We start from the raw sequence: 17,749 nt of genomic DNA on the forward strand, positions 1-17,749 counted from the left end.
TTGCTCCCACCCTTCCCCTTTCCTTGACAAGGCAAGCACATTGATATAATTATACATGTGTAGTCATGCTAAATACATTTCTGTATTATCTATGTTGCAAAAGAGAACACAGATCAACAACAAGAAAAATAAAGTTAAAAAAAATACCAGCATACCTTGTTTTATTACACTTCCCTTTATGGTGCTTCACAGATACTGTATTTTTTTTTTTTTGCTTTTTGGTGAGGCAAACAGGGTTAAGCGACTTGCCCAGGGTCACCCAGCTGGTAAGTGTCATGTGTCTGAGACTGGATTTGAACTCATGTCCTCCTGACTTCAAGGCCAGAGCTCTATCCACTGCACCACCTAGCTGCCCCAGATACTGTGTTGTTTACAAATTGAAGGTTTGTGGCAACCCTACATCAAGCAAGCCTATCAATGCCATTTTTCAACAGCACATATTCACATCACGTCTCTGTGTCACCCTTTGGTAATTCTCTCAATACTTCAAACGATTTCATTATTGTTATATCTGTTACATGTTCTGTGATCAGGGATCTTTGATGCTACCATTGCAATTGCTCTGGGGTGCCAACACCTGTACCCATATTAAGGGCTGAACTTAATAAATGTTCTGTGTGCTCCACCAACCAGCCCTTCCCACCTCCAGCTTCCCTATTCTCAGAGACACAACAATATTGAAATTATGCCAATTAATAACCCTACAACAGCCTTGAAGTGTTCAAGTGAAAGGAAGAGTCAACTGATGTGGCAAACTTCATTGTTGTTTTATTTTAAGAAACTGCCATACCCACCCCAACCATCAGCAACCACTCCTCTTATCTGTCAGTGGCCATGAACATCAAGGTAAGACCCTCCACCAGCAAAAAAGATTATGAAACACTGAAGGCTCAGATGGTAGTTAGCAATGGTATTTTTAATTGAGGTATTTACATAGGGTTTTGGGGGGGCATTAGCACACTTAACAGACTACAGTATGGTACAAACAACTGTTATATGTACTGGGAAACCAAAAAAATTGTGTGACGTGTTTAATTCTAGCATTCACTTCATTGCAGTGGTCTGGAATGGAACCCTCCATATTTCTGAGCTATGATGTCTGTATTCTTCTATCTACATTCAGACTCCATCAGTTCCTTCTCAGGAGGTGGACAGCATTTTTCATCACAAGTCCTTTGGAACTGTCTTGTAAAATTGTGTTGCTGAGAATATCTAAGTCATTCACAGTTGATCATCGTACAATATTACCGTCACTGTGCACAACCATCTCCTGGCTCTGCTCACTTCACTTTGCATCAATTCATATATGTCTTCCCAGGTTTTTCTGAAATCATCCTGCTCATCATTTCTTATAGCAGAGTAGTATTCCATCACGAGCATATATCACAACTGGTTCGGCCATTCTCCAGTTGATAGGCATCACCTAGTTTCCAATTCTTTGCCACCACAAACAGAGCTGATATAAATAATTTTGTACACATAAGCCCTTTTTCTGTTGATATCTTTGGGATACAGATGTAGAAGCAGCATTGCTAGGTCAAAGGGTATGCACAATTTTATAATCCTTTGGTAATAGTTCCAAATTGCTTTCCAAAATGGTTGGATCAGTTCACAACTTCACCAACAGTGCATTAGTGTCCCAACTTTTCCACATGCCTCCAACATTTGCCATTTTCCTTTTCTGTTACAATAGTCAGTAAGATAAAGTACGAGGTGGTAGCTCAGAGTTGTTTAAATTTATACTTCTCAAATTCAGTTTAGAACATTTTTTTCATATGACTATAGAAAGCTTTGATTTCTTTGTCTGAAAACTGCATGTTCATATCCTTTGACCATTTATCGATTGGGGAATGGCTTGTATTTTAGTAAAATTGACTCAGTTCTCTTTATCTTTGAGAAATGAAGCCTTTTGCAGAGAAACTTGCCATAAATGTTTTTCCCAGTTTCCTGCTTTCCTTCAACTCTTGGCTGCATTGGATTTCTTTATACAAAAACTTTTAATTTAACATAATCAAAATTATCCATTTTATATCCCATAATGCTCTCTATTTTTTATTTGATTATAAATTCTTCCCTCATACATAGATCTGACAGGTAAACTATTCCATGCTCCCCTAATTTAGTTATGATAGCACCCTATATTTCTAAATCACGTGCCCATTTTGACCTTATCTTAGTATACAATGTGAGATGCTGGTCTATATCTAGTTTCTGCCTGTTTTCCAGCAATTTTTGTCAAAAACGTGATTTCTTGTCTCAAAAGTTTGGATCTTTCGGTTTATCAAACACTAGGTTACCATAGTCATTCACTATTGTGTCTTGTATACATTTGCTATTCCACTGATCCACCACTCTATTTCTTAGCCAGCATCATATTTTTTTGGTGACTACCACATTGTAATATGGTTTGAGAGCTGGTGCAGCTGGTGCTGGTGCTGCTACTGCTGCACCTATTTTTGTTGTTGCTGTTTTTAATGAGATCTTATCTTCCAAGAACTAAGATATGTCTTTAGGAAATGGACTCAGGAACTGAACTAGGTTTTTAGGAACCTCTCCCCTCACATTTTTCAGGGCATAATAAAGATTGCCTTAAAATATTGCTAGAAACAAAATTACAATTATTCTTTTGATGATACTACAGATAAAGGCAAGAAATAGAGCATTTTGAATTTAATTTCTTAAACCACTTTAGTCTTCCTTTTTAAATAAACAAAAAAAATGAACCAACACTGTATAAAGTTGAGGCACGAGGTGGTTACGGGTGAATCTGAACATGTTCAGCCATGGTTGCTTCTTCCTGAAGAGGAGAAACATGGTGTGGTGGCAAAGGCTGAAGGTGGTCACTGCCTGGATAATGCTTTTCTGACTTCTCTTGCTGCTGACCAGCTAGAAAACAGAAAAAGATCAACAGTCATTGCAACCAGTAGCAGAATGGGGCCCCAAAAGACTTCTTTCATGGAAATTAAATCTTTACTGTTTCCTTTTGGGGGTTATACTGTCAAGAAAAAGTTTCGACCTGATACTTAAAAGAAGTTTTTAAAAAGCATTTTCCTCTATATGTGAAAAAGTGGATTTTTTTTAAAAAGAGCTAAATCAATTAGCATAATAATAATTTTGAACCAGCATATCTGTGGGAAACTAAAATACAGACCTATGGTTCAAAGGATTTCCCCACTTACCTATGCAACACCTTTTTTTTTTGAAGTGAAAGATAAATGTTTATCACAGTACAAAGAGGAGAGTAATGTATACAATGAGTCAGTCTGGAACTCTTGTATTCATGCACTGTTAGTAACAAAAGTTTGAATGTTACTATTGAAGATATTTACAGATCTAAACTTTTTTTACATGCATCCTTTTATCAGATGGTACAAGTTATTCCTTAGCAATCATGTTCTATTAACTAAACACATTCTTATCATTTACAATAAGGTTGTAACAAATTACATATAACCAAATAAGATGTTAGTTTTTAATGCATAATACTTTAAAAATGTCACAAGTTTGTGGCTTCTGAATGCTTAATTACTTGATTCAAACAAGGGAATGGAACCGATGGGAAGATCCTTTGTTGCCCAAGAAGACATAATAATTTAGATAGATTCAGGATGAGTAAAGGAGTTGAAACCTTTAATACGTTCCTACAGGAAGTTGATATGGAACTCAAAACGAGCACACACACTACAGAAGCAACAGCAAACCTCATATCTCTATTCCTGGGTCAAAAGTCCCTCCTAGCTGACTTTCATTGTTAGAAGTCAGCATACTTCACAGACTTCCCAAAATGCCTACTACAAAATTCCCCTTGGTATGTAATTCCCCCTCACTACATACAACAGTGTGCCTAGAATTGTGTTAATCCTACCTCCCCACACACACAAAAGATAATATTCATAGACTTAGTGAGCTTCCCACTTCAGCCAAGCTATGAGCTTTGTCTTACTTTCAGCCTCTTTAACCACACAATCAGTTTCACCCGGTTTTAGCTGGTTCTTAAAAATCCTCACCCAGAGCTACTTCCTCCTAATTTCCTTATAAGGAAATATAACCACTTCTTACTTCTCACAATCCTCCCTCTTTCTTTCTCTCGGTTTTTATATTTCCATAACCTTCAAACTTCTCTAGGTTGAGTGCACAAGCTTCTTCCAATTGGTCTCCTTCCTTCATTAAGAATAGATTATCCCGCCAACATGACAAAACAGGAAAATGATCAATGTTGGAGAAGATGTGGGAAAATTGAAACACTAATGCATTGTTGGCGGAGTTGTGAGATGATCCAACCATTTTGGAGCGCAATTTGGGACTGTGCCCTAAGGGCTATAAAAGTATGCATACCCTTTGACCCAGCAATAGCACTTCTAGGGCTGTATCCCAGAGAGATCAGACAAATGGGGAAAATATGTACAAAAAAAAATATGTACAAAAATATTTATAGCAGCTCTTTTTGTGGTGGCAAAGAAAAGGAAATTGAGAGGATGCCCATCAATTGGAGAATGGCTGAACAAGTTGTGGTACATGAATGTAATGGAATACTATTGTGCTGTAAGAAATGAGGAGCAAGCAGACTTCAGAAAAACCTGGAACGTCTTGGATGGTCTGATGCTGAGTGAAGTGAGCAGAACCAGGAGAACATTGTACACACTAACAACCACGTTGTGGGATGACTAATATTGATAAACTTAACCCTTCCCAACAATACAAGGATCTAAGACCTCTCCAAAGGCCTCCTAAGGGAAAATATTACCCACATCCAAAGAAAGAACTATGGAGTTTGAATGCAGATAGAGGCATACTATTTGCTATTTTTTTTCTTCTGTTGTGTTTTGTTTCCTCTTTCTGGGGGTTCCTCCTATTGGTTCTAATTCTTACTTACAACATCACTTACATGAAAATATGTTTAATAGGAATGCATATGTATAGCCTATATGAGATTGCATGCCATCTTAGGGAGGGAGGGGGGGAAGGAGGGGGAGAAAAATTTAAAACTCAAAACCTTAAAGATGTAATTGTTGATAAATCAAAATAAATTAATTTTAAAAATTAAAAATTAAAAAATAAATAAGATAAAAATTAAAAATAAATAATAAAATAATAGATTATCCTGCTTGTACTGAACTGGCATCCCCCCATTTGTAAGCAGGGTCTCGATAGGTCTTTGCACCAGGCCCTTCATACAAACAATCATGGACCACACTACTGCCATTAAAACTCCAGCTACCACGATTAGGGAGTTATGATGGAGACCGCCATTCCCTTCCATTTGCCCTTCATCCAACAGGATGATTCTAACCATCCTGTTATAGGGTTGTTGATACCTGAGTTTTGAGATAATTCTTCTGATAGCGTCATAAGTCCTTGCAAGGCCTTAGTAACCTAAATAATAAGGGATTTCTCTCTCTCTCTCTCTCACCTGTTACCCAGTTCTCTGCGGCTGATGTAATCATGGGGGGAGAAGGGGAGAGAAAGAAAGTGGCATTCCAAAGTCCAGCAGCAGCTCTTAGATGCTACTCTTGCTGGCTGGCTGCATTTTAAACCTTACAGGGTGTCAGATTACACACAGACCCTCACTCCCACAACACAGAGACACAAACACAGAACAGATACAGGGGAATACAGATAACTAAGGGGAGAATCCAAAAGCACAGACAGGCTTGTCAGAAATCCCCTGCACATAGGGCAGCTAGGTGGGGCAGTGTATAGAGCATTTTTTCCCTCCCACTACACTCATACTGACAAAGAACTCATGAGTTACAAATATCATCTTTCCATGCAGAATATAAACAGTTCAACCTTAATAAGTCTCTTATGAGTTCTCTTTCCTCTTTACCTCTTCCATGTTTCACTTGAGTCTTATATTTGAAAGCCAAATTTTATGTTCAGCTCTGGTCTTTTCCTCAGGAATGCTTGAAAGTCCCCTGTTTCATTGAATAACCATTTTTTACCTGAAGGATTTAACCCTGAAGGATTACACTCAGTTTTGCTGGGTAGGTGATTCTTGGTTGTAGTCCTATCTACTTTGCCCTCCAGAATATCATACTCCATGCCCTCTGGACCCTTAATGTAGAAGCTGCTAAATCTTGTGTTATCCTCTCATTGTGTTTCCACAATACTTGAATTGTTTCTTTCTGGCTGCCTGCAATATTTTGTCCTTGACCTGGGAATTCTGGAATTTGGCTACAATATTCCTAGGAGTTTTCCTTCGGGGATCTCTTTCAGGAGGTGATCTGTGGATGCTTTCCATTTCTATTTTGCCCTCTGGTTCTAAAATATCAGGGCAGTTTTCCTTGATAATTTCTTGAAAGATGATGTCTAGGCATTTTTTTTTTGACCATGGCTTTCAGATAGTCCAATAATTTTTAAGTTCTCTCTTCTGGATCTATTTTCCAGGTCAGTTGTTTTTCCAATGGAATATTTCATATTCTCTTCTATTTTTTCATTCTTTTGAATTAGTGTTACAGTACCTTGATTTCTGAAATTGCCCCTAGCTCCCAATTGCTCCATTCTAATTTTTAAGGAAGTATTTTCTTCAGTAAGCTTTTGGACTTTTCCATTCGACCAATTTTGCCTTTTAGGGCATTCTTGTCCTCATTGGCTTTTTGGACCTCTTTGGCCATTTGGCTTAGGCTATTTTTTAAGGTGTATTTTCTTCAGTATTTTTTGGGGGGTCTCCTTTAGCATCACTCTCACATTCCTCTACTTCTTTTACTTGCTTCTCAAAATCCTTTTTGAGCTCTTCCATGGCCTGGGACCAATTCATATTTTTCTTGGAGGCTTTGGATGTAGGAACTTTGGTTTCATTGTCTTCTTCTGGTTGTATGTTTTGATCTTCTTTGTCACCAAAGTTAGATAACATAGTCTAACTCTTTTTGCACTGCTTGCTCATGATGCTGGCCAATTACTTGAGTTATAAACTCTTTGTTAAGGTAGGGGTCTGTTTCCAATGTAGAGAATGTACTGTCCCAAGCTTCAGGGGCTTTGTGTAACTGTTTTCAGAGATTCTTCTAGGGACCTACACATTTTCAGGTCTTCCAAGGTGGTATGATAAGGGGCAAGGTGTTTACTCCTTTCCTGGCCTGTGCTCTGGTCTATGAGTGATGACAAGCACTCCCCTCTGTCTTGGAACTGTGAGGAGGATGTACTCTCACAGCCACTACAAGCTCCACCATGCCAGCACTCCTCTTCACCACAGGACAGCCACCCAGACTGTGACCCAGATCCAAGCACAGCCAAAGCAAGAGAATCCTACACCAGCAGAGAGATCCCTGCAATCCCCTCTGATCAACCACTCGACTCCCCCTCAGTCTGTGGGCCAGAAGCTCAGGAGGCAGCTGCCACCCTAGGGCCTTGCTCAGCAACTGGAGCTAAGACCACCATGCTTCTCTCTCTCACCACAGAAACAGACTTTTCCCACTGACTTTCTAAGTTGTCTTTAGCGTTTGTGGGTTGAGAAGTCTGGAAACTGCCACAGCTGCCTGTGATTCAGTCCTCTGAGGTTTCCTCCAGGTTTGCTGCAGGCTAAACGCCCACATCAAACTGTGTTCCTCTCCCAGCCCAGCACAATATACATTTCTGATCAACCATCCAGGTTGTCTTGCACTGGAAATTTGTTTCACCTTGTCTTTTTGTGGGTTCTGTTGCTTTAGAATTTGTTTAGAGCTATTTTTTGTAGGTATTTGGAAGGGTTTGGGGGAGAGCTCAAGCAAGTCACTGTTTTCACTCCAACATCTTGGCTCTGCCTCCCATTTCTTACTTCTCACACAGCAAAAAAATAATCACCAAGATTGCCTGTTTAAGGATTTTTTATATTCAATCTGTTCTACTTTCACATCATTGCCAATTAGCTGATACACAGAAGTGACAGCTGTAGAAGCCTGGATATCTATCAATACAAATGAAGGAATCATACTTCTTTCCAGAGCATTATAGGATCCAGTGGAAGATCCTGGACTAACATAGAATTAATTTTCATGTTCAAAGGCCTCAAATTTGTGTGTGTGTGTGTGTGTGTGTATGTGTGTGTGCTGACAAGAGAATGTCCACAAACTGCCTTTGTAGCAATGCTAAGCTGGTTGGTTATATGGCCCTGTGGAATAACTTGATGCCCATAGCTCAAACCATTTTTGAACTGCCCAACAGTCACAACCTTCTGTTCTGAATTATTCAGATTCTCATCAAAGTCTCCTCTAACAATGTGGACATCTCCAGCTAGAGTCTTTAGAGACTTTCTTTGGTGCAAGTTTCCAGTGCAGAGAATGTGCTGAATTTTTCTAGGCATCAGCAATTTTTGGTGTTTTTTTTAACTTAGCTGGCAGACTGTTGCATCAGGGGGAGATGTGCCACAGCAGCCACCACCACTGCCTCTTTCTACAACACATTTTTAAATAAGACAAATACTGTTTTTTAAAAGTCATAATTCTAGTATTAATAGACTTTTCTAAAAGATACAACTCAGTCAAGCTTTAGATCATTCATAGGATGCGGTGTGGAAAACTTGAAAAAATACACTAAAAAAAAATCAATATTTTCTAGTAAGGTTGGATTAGGCTACCATCACCTCTTCTGAAATGTGCATTTTTAATTAAATCTCAGTGACATCACAAGTGTTATAATTGGAATAACAATCTCTTTAAAAAATGCATTCTTGTCTAAGGGTACATGATTTCTTAAGATAAGAATTCCATAATTCAATTCAAACTATTAATAATCCCTTGAATAATCTGACTTATTACATACTTTGCTAGCAATTGTGAAATGTCTGTCCCAATATGACTATGCATATTTTTAGGTGCAAACAGACCATTCCCAGGAAATATCTCTAACCAAGGAAGGTGTGTGGTATTCCTGGTTCTATGGGGAATTAAAACTCAGCTCAATCTTCACCCTGGCTTACTCTCCCTCTGCTATCTTCCAGGCCTGCACTAAATGGGCCATTACAGTTTTCAAGGCAAATCATGTCTTCCTTTCCCAGAGAAGTTCACAATAGAACATCCCCTCATTATAATGCAAACAGCAGTAGACATAGGAATACTATTTCAACTCTACTATTGCTGTTTCAGTTTGAAAAAATGACATAGGTCTGCAATTCTCCCACTGTAGTGGGAGTTCTATTTCTAGTGGGATTCACAATTTCAGAGAAATTGAAAATTTTCAGAAGCAAATAACAAAAGTGATGCAAAGTTCCGACAGGAGAAGAGGGAGACCTGTAAGGAAAGGTTCAGCTTTATGGAACCATCAAAACTCACGTCAATTTAATATTTTTAAGGGTTCTTATACAAAAAGAACAAGCCATCATCATCAACAAATATTTACTGAATAAGGAACTATGCTGTTCTACGAAGTAGGGCTGTCCTGTCCAAAGAGATCAGACTAAGAAGAAACAGGCTAATACTACAGCAGAAGACATTCAGTCTAAAGGAAAAGTTTTCGGAAAGTGAAGACTGTTGGAATAATCAGGGTTAGAGTTCATTTATTGAAACTTCATCCTTCTCGAGCTCTCTGCAGACTTTGACACTGCTCATTACACTCCTACTAGATATTCTCTTCTCTCTAGAAAACCTAGATGCTGGTTTTCTTCCTATCTGTCCAATCCTCTTCAGTTTCCTTTGCAAGAACTTCATCCAGGTCATGCTAAGCACTGGGGCTAGAAAGAAAGGTAAAAGCCAGCCCCTGCCCTCATGATAGCCAATTCTTACAATTATAATTACTTTTATCCTCTGATGTTCTCCCCTCTTCATACTTCCTTGAACTGTGAAAATTCTCCAGACTTCGGCCGCTTCTCTTTTTAATTTTTTTTTTTTAGGCAATTGGGGTTAAGGACTTGCCCAAGGTCACACTGCTAGTAAGAGTCAAGTGTTTGGTCTGAGGCTGGATTTGAACTCAGGTCCTCCCGACTTCAGGGCCGGTATTCTATCCACTTCGCCACCTAGCTGCCCCTACTTTATCCCCTTCTGATTCAGGCTTTGGTCTCTCAGGACAGTTATAACTTAACAATATCCAGGTACCCACAGGAGATGCTATGCAGGTGCCACTGGGAAAATGTATTTCCCTAACACAATCATCATCCCTGTCCTATATCACCTCTCACCTATAGTAAGCCACATCTTGGTCCACTTGGAGAGTGATGCAGTAAGAGGCCTTGCCTCTTCTCTTTCAGCAACTGTAAATTGGCATCCCAGGTAACTCACTTGGGCAGAGGGCAGTGGACATGACCCCACGTATCCTAGAGCTAGGGGAAAGCAGGACTATATAGCCTCCTTCCTTCAAAAGGGCACCTGAGTGTTGTTGAGCATAAATAGTCTCATTCATTCTCCTAAAACTACTAAGGAGCAGATCTCATCCCTCCCATGTTCCAGACTGGAAAACTGAGGCCTAGAGAGTGACAATGACTTGCCCAGGGGCATCAGCTGAGTCAGAGGAGCAGCTGGCTCACTTTGTTCCAACACTGCCTTCATTGGAGCTGGCTGTCTGGCATCAGTGACCTGCTGGGTCTCCCAGGCTGTCACTTTTATTGCCCTAGTTCTTCCTCAGCACACAGCAGAGGCAGCCTGGGAGAGCAGGAAGACTTGGAAAGACTGACTTCTAGTGCTGGCTCCCTCATGAACCCACTATGTGACCTTGGCCAAGTCCCTCAACTTCCCTGATCTTCAGTTTCTATATCTGGGAAATGGGCTTATGAGTATATTTGTTAACTGCCTCACAGGACTGTTGTGCAAATCCCATGAGATTGTATGTATGGGTAAAAGTGCTCTTCAAAGTAAAACACAGGCTAGCATTAGGACCATCTTTATTAACATTCCTCTTCTAAATTCTGCAGAATTCTCCAATTTCAGCATGGAGATGACCATGATGGCTTCTCAAAGAGCACCAACATAAAAATTCTTTGCCCATGGGCCTAGAAAGGGCTATGTGCCTCTTCCCTGAAGACCAGCCTGGCTAAGTGACAAGAAGGTCATCCCCAGAGAACTGGAAACCAGGGGAGGACTGTTTCCAGCTACAGAAAGTCTCTGAAAGACTGTCTACCTAAGGGTGAAGGGCCTGCAAGGCTGGAGATGGATGAAATCATAGGCCTTCCAGAAACCACAGAATCAGACCTTTAAAGAAAGAGCCCATCCAGTCCAACTCCTTGTTGTACAGATGGGGACACTGAGGCCCAGAGGGGTTGGGGGATTTGCCAAACAGCTCCTGATGTGTAGAGCCAGGACTGAAACCCATGTCTTTCAGATCCAAGTGCAGTGTTCTCCCCGCTGCTCTGTACTGCCTCTTTGTAAAGTCCTGACAAAGTATTCCCTTTAGCGCCATCCTAAGTGCTGACACTGTCCTTGTGTCTTCCTGCATGTAATGGGGACGTCCTCTGCAGAACAGTATCACATACAGGAGAGAGCCCCTATTCAGAGGCCACAGCCTCTTACAGCATGAATGCCCTTCAGTGCTCCTCCCTACTCTGCTCCATGCTCCCTCCCTCTTTCCCTGCATCTTCTCCGCAATTTATAGTCTTAAAAATTGTCCAGATTATGGAGTGGTTAGGTGAGTTGTCCAGGGTCACAGTCAGCATATGTCACTGGAAAGACTTGAATTCAGATCCTCTTGGCTTTGAGGCCACCACTCTGAACCAGTCTTAGAGGGTCAGTAAAGGCCTGACTGATGGCTAGCAAATGTGTTTTTGGTGTGAAATGGACCTACAGAAAAGGACCTGGACCTGAAGTCCTAAGGCATCTACTTCAGTGTGGTAGACCAGAATGGCGATTCCCACACGTCTTGTGGCCACTCTGACTCACAAATATCTTCATCTGGAAAATGAGGAAGCATCAGATTCATTGACTTAGAGCTGGGAAGGGCTTTAGAGTGCCTCTAATCCGGTCTCCTGATTTTTCAGATATGTCTCTAGGAGGATGCACCCCTTGGCCAGAGGTCACAGGGCTCTCAAATAGCTTATCTGGGACTTTGAACCTCCATCTTCTGACTCCAAATTCAGTGCTTCTATTGTAAGACATTACACTGTGAAAGTAGTGGAGGTAAGTAAGTAAAGTGTTCACTTCTGAGTATGGAAAGAGAGGTTTGGGAAGGATTTGAATCTTATTGGGATGAGAGTGCTATAAATGTTCGCTAGAATCAGATAAACAAAAGAAGCCTTCCCAGAACTGAGTATTCTGAGTCACTGGGGTTGGGGTGGAAATGCACAACAAAATAGAGGAAGTTATGTGGGTTGGTGTGGGGGAGGGAGGGATGGTGGCATGTGCTAGCAGAGGATGGAGGGTGAGGGGCTGGGGAGAGTAAGTCTTCCAACAGAACTACTGGAACCCAGCGTCCTCATGAGGCACACTCAGACTACTCTCCTGGCTCATTCCTAGGGCCTTGACTCTGAGAAAGGAAGAAAAGGACTCAGATTCCATTCCTGGTTCTGCTGCCTGTGTGAGTTATTTTAACAATCTCGTCCCCTCTCTGGGCCTCAGTTTCCTCCAACGCCACATGAAGAGGTAGGACTGGGCGATCCCTTAGGTCTCTCCATCCCTTAGGTCTCTCAGAGCCCACGTGGGAGACCCGGGGACTAAGCGAGGACAGGGGGCAGGAGGAGCTCACCGACCCATTCTGCAACTAACTCGGTCAGCCCTCCCGGAGTGTCTGTATTGAATCCTAACTCCCCAAACCCAACGGTCTGTCCCGTGGATGCCCCAGAGGCGAAGAATCAGAGAGGAGCGGGGGAGGAGGAAGAGGGGAAGGGGACGTGAGTAGAGGGGGACGATTCTGCACATTTCCAAACCTCTCTGGACCCAAGACGGGGGCTGCACCTAAAGCCCAGAAAACCCCGCGCCCTCCTCCAATCCTGTGTGCTCTCTCCTCTCCTGTTCATCCGGCTAAACCCATCTCTCCTACCTGCCAGGCGCACAAAATCCATCCGACTACTGCCTCTCGCCATGCCTGCAGATCAAGGAACTGGTAGCCTGGGCTTCTTACTTTCGTTTATAATAGGAAACGGGCGGGGTTTGAGAGAGGATCTCAGCAGCAACTAATTAAAACAGCCAACACTGATGAGTTTACTGAGTAGGGAAGTGACTCGGTGAGATCTTCGCTTTAGGAAAAATCACAAGGCACCAGGGCTACAAAGACAGAAATTGAAATAGCCTCCGCCTTCAAACAAACTACATTCTATAGGAGGAGATAACGTGGACAACTATAGGTCCATAGAAGGGCAGAAGCACACCGAGTGAGACCCCCTATTTCCTCGCGTGGGCAGCTGTGTAGAGGATGCATTAAAGGGGGCTGGGAGACCAATTAGGCGGTCATCGCAGTGGTCCAGGAGAGAGGTGTGGAGAGTTGAATAATCGAAACGCAAATTTGTAAAGCAATGCAAGGTTTATACAGTTCACCAGCGAGGGTGGCTCCCCTGCTTGGGTAGAGTAATATGGTTCAGGGAGGGAGCAATATTTTTATAAGGCGGGAGAGGAGTGGAGTTGATTGGTCAGGATCCCTGTTGCTGGCGCTGGAGGTGGGTCTGGGGCAAAAGCCCTATTAACAGAGTTTCAGGATTAGGGATTTCTGCATGACATGATGCAAGAGGCTAGGCTGTATCTCAAAAGTGGTTGCACAAGATACCTGGACATGTCCTATTTTAGGTTACTTGCATTCTAAGAACTAATAGGAGAGTACATATATGTGTGAATAAAATGGAGCAGTTCTCAAAATGGAGTTGCTCTGCATTCACACACACAAGCAATGAAGGCTTGAAGTAGCATGGTGGCTTTGTGAGTAGAGAATTGGGTGGTTTTGAAAGATGTTATGGAGGTAAAATCTAGAAGACTTGGCAACTTTTTTTTATGTGAAGTGTGGGAGAGTGGGAAATCAAGGATAACACAGGTTTTGATGATAGATGATTATAAGGATGCTGGTGCCTGAAGGCACAAGGAAGTCTGAGGATGGAGTAGTTATGGGAAGAAATATAATGAGGTCTTTTTGGAGCATGCCAATTCGAAGATTTCTATGGGATTTACAATCTGAAATCTCCAATGGGCAATGGTCAGGCAGGACTGGAGATCAGTAGGGAGATAAGGCATGAATATATAGCTCTGAGAGCTGCCTACATAGAAATGAAGAATCCAAAGCAGCTGAAGAGGTCAGGAAGTGAGAGTGTAGAGGAAGAAGATGGCCCAGGACAGAGCTTTGAAGTTCACCCAGAGTTAGGGGGCATGATAGGGGTTTCCATCCAGTAAAGAAGACTAGGATGGAGCAGTCAGACAGGTAGAAAAAAACAGTCAATAAATATTCATTGACACAAAGGGTAGACACAAAGTGCCTGCTCTGTGTGTGTGTGTGTGTGTGTGTGTGTGTGTGTGTGTGTGTGCTGGGAATAAAAAAAAAAAGCAAAAGCCACTCCTTGACTTTAAGGAGCTTACATACTACAAGAGAATAAAAGCATGAAAATCCAGAGATGAGATAGAATCCAAGAAAATTTTTGGGTGGTCAACAGAGTCAAAGGCTAGAGAGAAATCAAGAAAGATAAGGATTGAGAAAAGGCCATCTGATTCAGCAATTAAATTATTGGTAATTTTGGAGAAAATGGGTTCAGTTGAGTGATGAGGAGATTGGAAGCCTGCAAAGAACTGAGAAGACAGAGAAGAGAAGCACTCAGCTTCCTTTCTGTTTCTTCAGATACTTTTTCTTTTCTGTTTTTACCCTGAAGGCTTTCCTTAAAATTATCCATCCTCCCTGACAACTATCTCATTCCTCATACATAGCTGCTTCTGTATTTGCCCTTCCTTTCATTAGATTGCAGGTTCCTTATATCACAGACAATCAGAGAACCTTAAAGTTGGAAGGAGCTTCACAGGCCATCTGAATGAAGCCCCATATCTGACCAAACTTCCCCTCTACAACTTCCCCAAAAAGTTGATGATAACCTTAGCTTGAAGACATCTAAAGAAGCTCCTCCCTTATTAGTATTGAAAATGCAATCTATGCAATTTCTTTTTTTTCTTTTTTTCTGAAATTTATTTATTTTTAGTTTTCAACATTCACTTTCACAAGATTTTGAGTTCCAAATTACCACTGCATCTCACCCCTCCCCACACCCCAAGATGGCATGCATTCTGAATACCCCTTCCCCTAGTCTGACCTCCCTCCTGTCTCCCTCCCCCTTTCTCTTATCCCCTTCCCCTTCTATTTTCCTGTAGGGCAGGATAGATTTCTGTAACCCATTTCCTATATTTCTCATTTCCCAGCTGCATGTGAAAACATTTTTTTAAACGTGTGTTTTTAAAACTTTGGGGGGGATGGAGCCAAGATGGCGGAGTGAAAGCAATGACTTGCTTGAGCTCTCCCCCAAAACCCCTCCAAATACTCATAAAAAAATGGCTCTAAACAAATTCTGAAGCAGCAGAACCCACAAAAAGACAGAGTGAAACAAATTTCCAGCCCAAGACAACCTGGATGATTGATCAGAAAGGTGTATCATGCCAGGCTGGGAGCAGAGCACAGTTTAGCTTGGACAGCGCGGGCCGCAGCAAACTTGGAGCAGGCCTCAGAGGACTGAATGGCAGGCAGCTGTGGAGGTTTCCAGACTCCTCACTCCACCAATGCCAAAGACAACTTAGAAGGTCAGTGGGAAAAGTCTGTTTCTGCGGTGCAGAGATAGGAAGGTGGGGCCTCAGCTCCATTCCCCAAGAGCGTGGCCCTGGGGTGGGGGGGAGCTGCTTCCCAAGCTTATAGCCCACAGACTGAGGGGGAATCCTGTGTCTGATCAGAGAGGGATCACAGGAATCTCTTTGCCAGTGCTGAGGCAGGAATCTCTTGCTTTGCCCGAGTTTGGATCTGGGCCACAGTTCTGGGCAGTGGTGCTGGGGTGAGGAGAAGCGCTGGCTTGGTGGAGCTTGTAGTGATTCTGGAGAGGAGCCCCTCCTCACAGTTACAGGACAGAAAGGAGTACTTGTAGTCGTAGGCTAGGAAAGGAGTAAACACCTCACCCCTTATCATACCACCTTGGAAGAACTGAAAATTTACAGGGGCCCTACAAGTATCTCTGAAAACGGCTGTACAAACCCCTGAAGCTTGGGACAGTACATTCTCCACATTGGAAGCAGACTCTTACCTTAACAAAGGGTTTAAAACTCAAGTAATTGGCTGGGATCATGAGTAAGCAGCACAAAAAGAGTCTGACTATATTATCTTACTTTGGTGAAAAAGAAGATCAAAATATATAACCAGAAGAAGATAACAAAGTCAAAGCTCCTACATCCAAAGCCTCCAAGAAAAATATGAATCAGTCCCAGGCCTTGGAAGAGCTCAAAAGGGATTTTGAGAAGCAAGTAAGAGAAGTAGAGGAAAGACTGGGAAGAGAAGTGAGAGTGATGCAATAAAATCATGAAAAACAAGTCAACAGCTTGCTAAAGGAGACCCAAAAAAATACTGAAGAAAATAACCCCTTAAAAAATAGCCTAACCCAAATGGCAAAAGAGGTCCAAAAAGCCAATGAGGAGAAAAATGTCCTAAAAGGAAAAATTGGCCAAATGCAGAAGGAAGTCCAAAAGATTACTGAAGAAAATACTTCCTTAAAAATTAGAATAGAGAAATTGGAAGCTAGTGACTTTATGAGAAATCAAGACATTGTAAAACAAATCCAAAAGAATGAAAAATTGAAAACAATGTGAAATATCTCATTGGAAAAACAACTGACCTGGAAAATAGATCCTGGGGAGATAATTTAAAAATTATTGGACTATCTGAAAGCCATGATCAAAACACTATCAGAATAACACAAGATTTAGCAGCTTCTACATTAAAGGACCGCAGAGCATGGAATATAATATTCCAGGGGGCAAAGAGATAGGATTACAACCAAGAATCACTTACCCAGCAAAGGTGAGTATAATTCTTCAGGGGAAAAAATGGTCATTCAGTGAAATAGAGGACTTTCAAGCATTCCTGATGAAAAGAACAGAGCTGAATAGAAAATTTGACTTTCAAATACAGGACTCAAGTGGAACATGAAGAGGTAAACAGGAAAGAGAAATCATAAGAGACTTATTAAGATTGAACTGTTTACATTCCTGCATGGAAAGATGATATTTATAACTCATGAGACCTTTGTCAGTATTAGGGTAGTTGGAGGAAAAAATTATATATGTATGGATAGATAGATAGATAGATAGATAGATAGATAGATAGATAGATAGATAGATAGATAGATACAAGGCACAGGGTGAATTGAAGATTAAGGGGTCATATCTGGAGAATAAAATTAAGGGATGAGGGAGGATTATACAAGGAGAAGAAGAAAGGGAGAGGTAGAATGGGGTAAATTATCTCACAAAAAAAAACAGAAAAGAAAAGTCTCTTACAGTGGAGGGGAAATGGGGTAAGGTGAGAGGGAATGAGTGAATCTTATTCTCATAGGATTTGGCTTAAGGAGGGAATAACATACACATTCAATTGCATATGGAAATCTGTCTTACCCTACAGGAAAATAGGGGGAGAAGGGGACAAGAGAACAGGGGGATGATAGGAGGGCAGATTGGGAAAGGGTGTAATCAGAAGTAAATACTTCTGAGGAGGGATAGGGTCAAAAGAAAGAATAGAATAAATGGGGGGCAGGATAGGATTAAGGGAAATAGAGTTAGTTTTTCACAACATGTCTACTATGGGAGTGTTTTGCATAACTGCATATGTACAACCTATATTGAGTTGCTTGCCTTTTCAATGAGGATGGGTGGGGAGGGAGGAAGAGAGAAAATTTGAAACCTAGAGTTTTAAAAACATGTTT

General features: G+C 41.5%; 1 long non-coding RNA gene and 1 pseudogene across 1 annotated transcript; both read right to left on the reverse strand.

Annotated features, from left to right (window-relative positions):
- Nucleotides 1-895: 895 nt before the first annotated feature.
- Nucleotides 896-13,398, reverse strand: LOC110221018 (uncharacterized). The gene is made up of 2 exons (XR_013483810.1): nucleotides 12,871-13,398; nucleotides 896-2,886 (listed from the first exon to the last, which is right to left on the reverse strand). It is a non-coding gene; the product is annotated as an uncharacterized LOC110221018 (long non-coding RNA).
- LOC144455331 (vacuolar protein sorting-associated protein 29 pseudogene) lies at nucleotides 2,893-8,296 on the reverse strand (annotated as a pseudogene).
- Nucleotides 13,399-17,749: the final 4,351 nt, after the last annotated feature.

This window comes from Phascolarctos cinereus, unplaced genomic scaffold (assembly GCF_003287225.1).
Source record: "Phascolarctos cinereus isolate Bilbo 61053 unplaced genomic scaffold, phaCin_HiC Scaffold_9;HRSCAF=440, whole genome shotgun sequence".
Lineage (NCBI taxonomy): Eukaryota > Metazoa > Chordata > Mammalia > Diprotodontia > Phascolarctidae > Phascolarctos > Phascolarctos cinereus.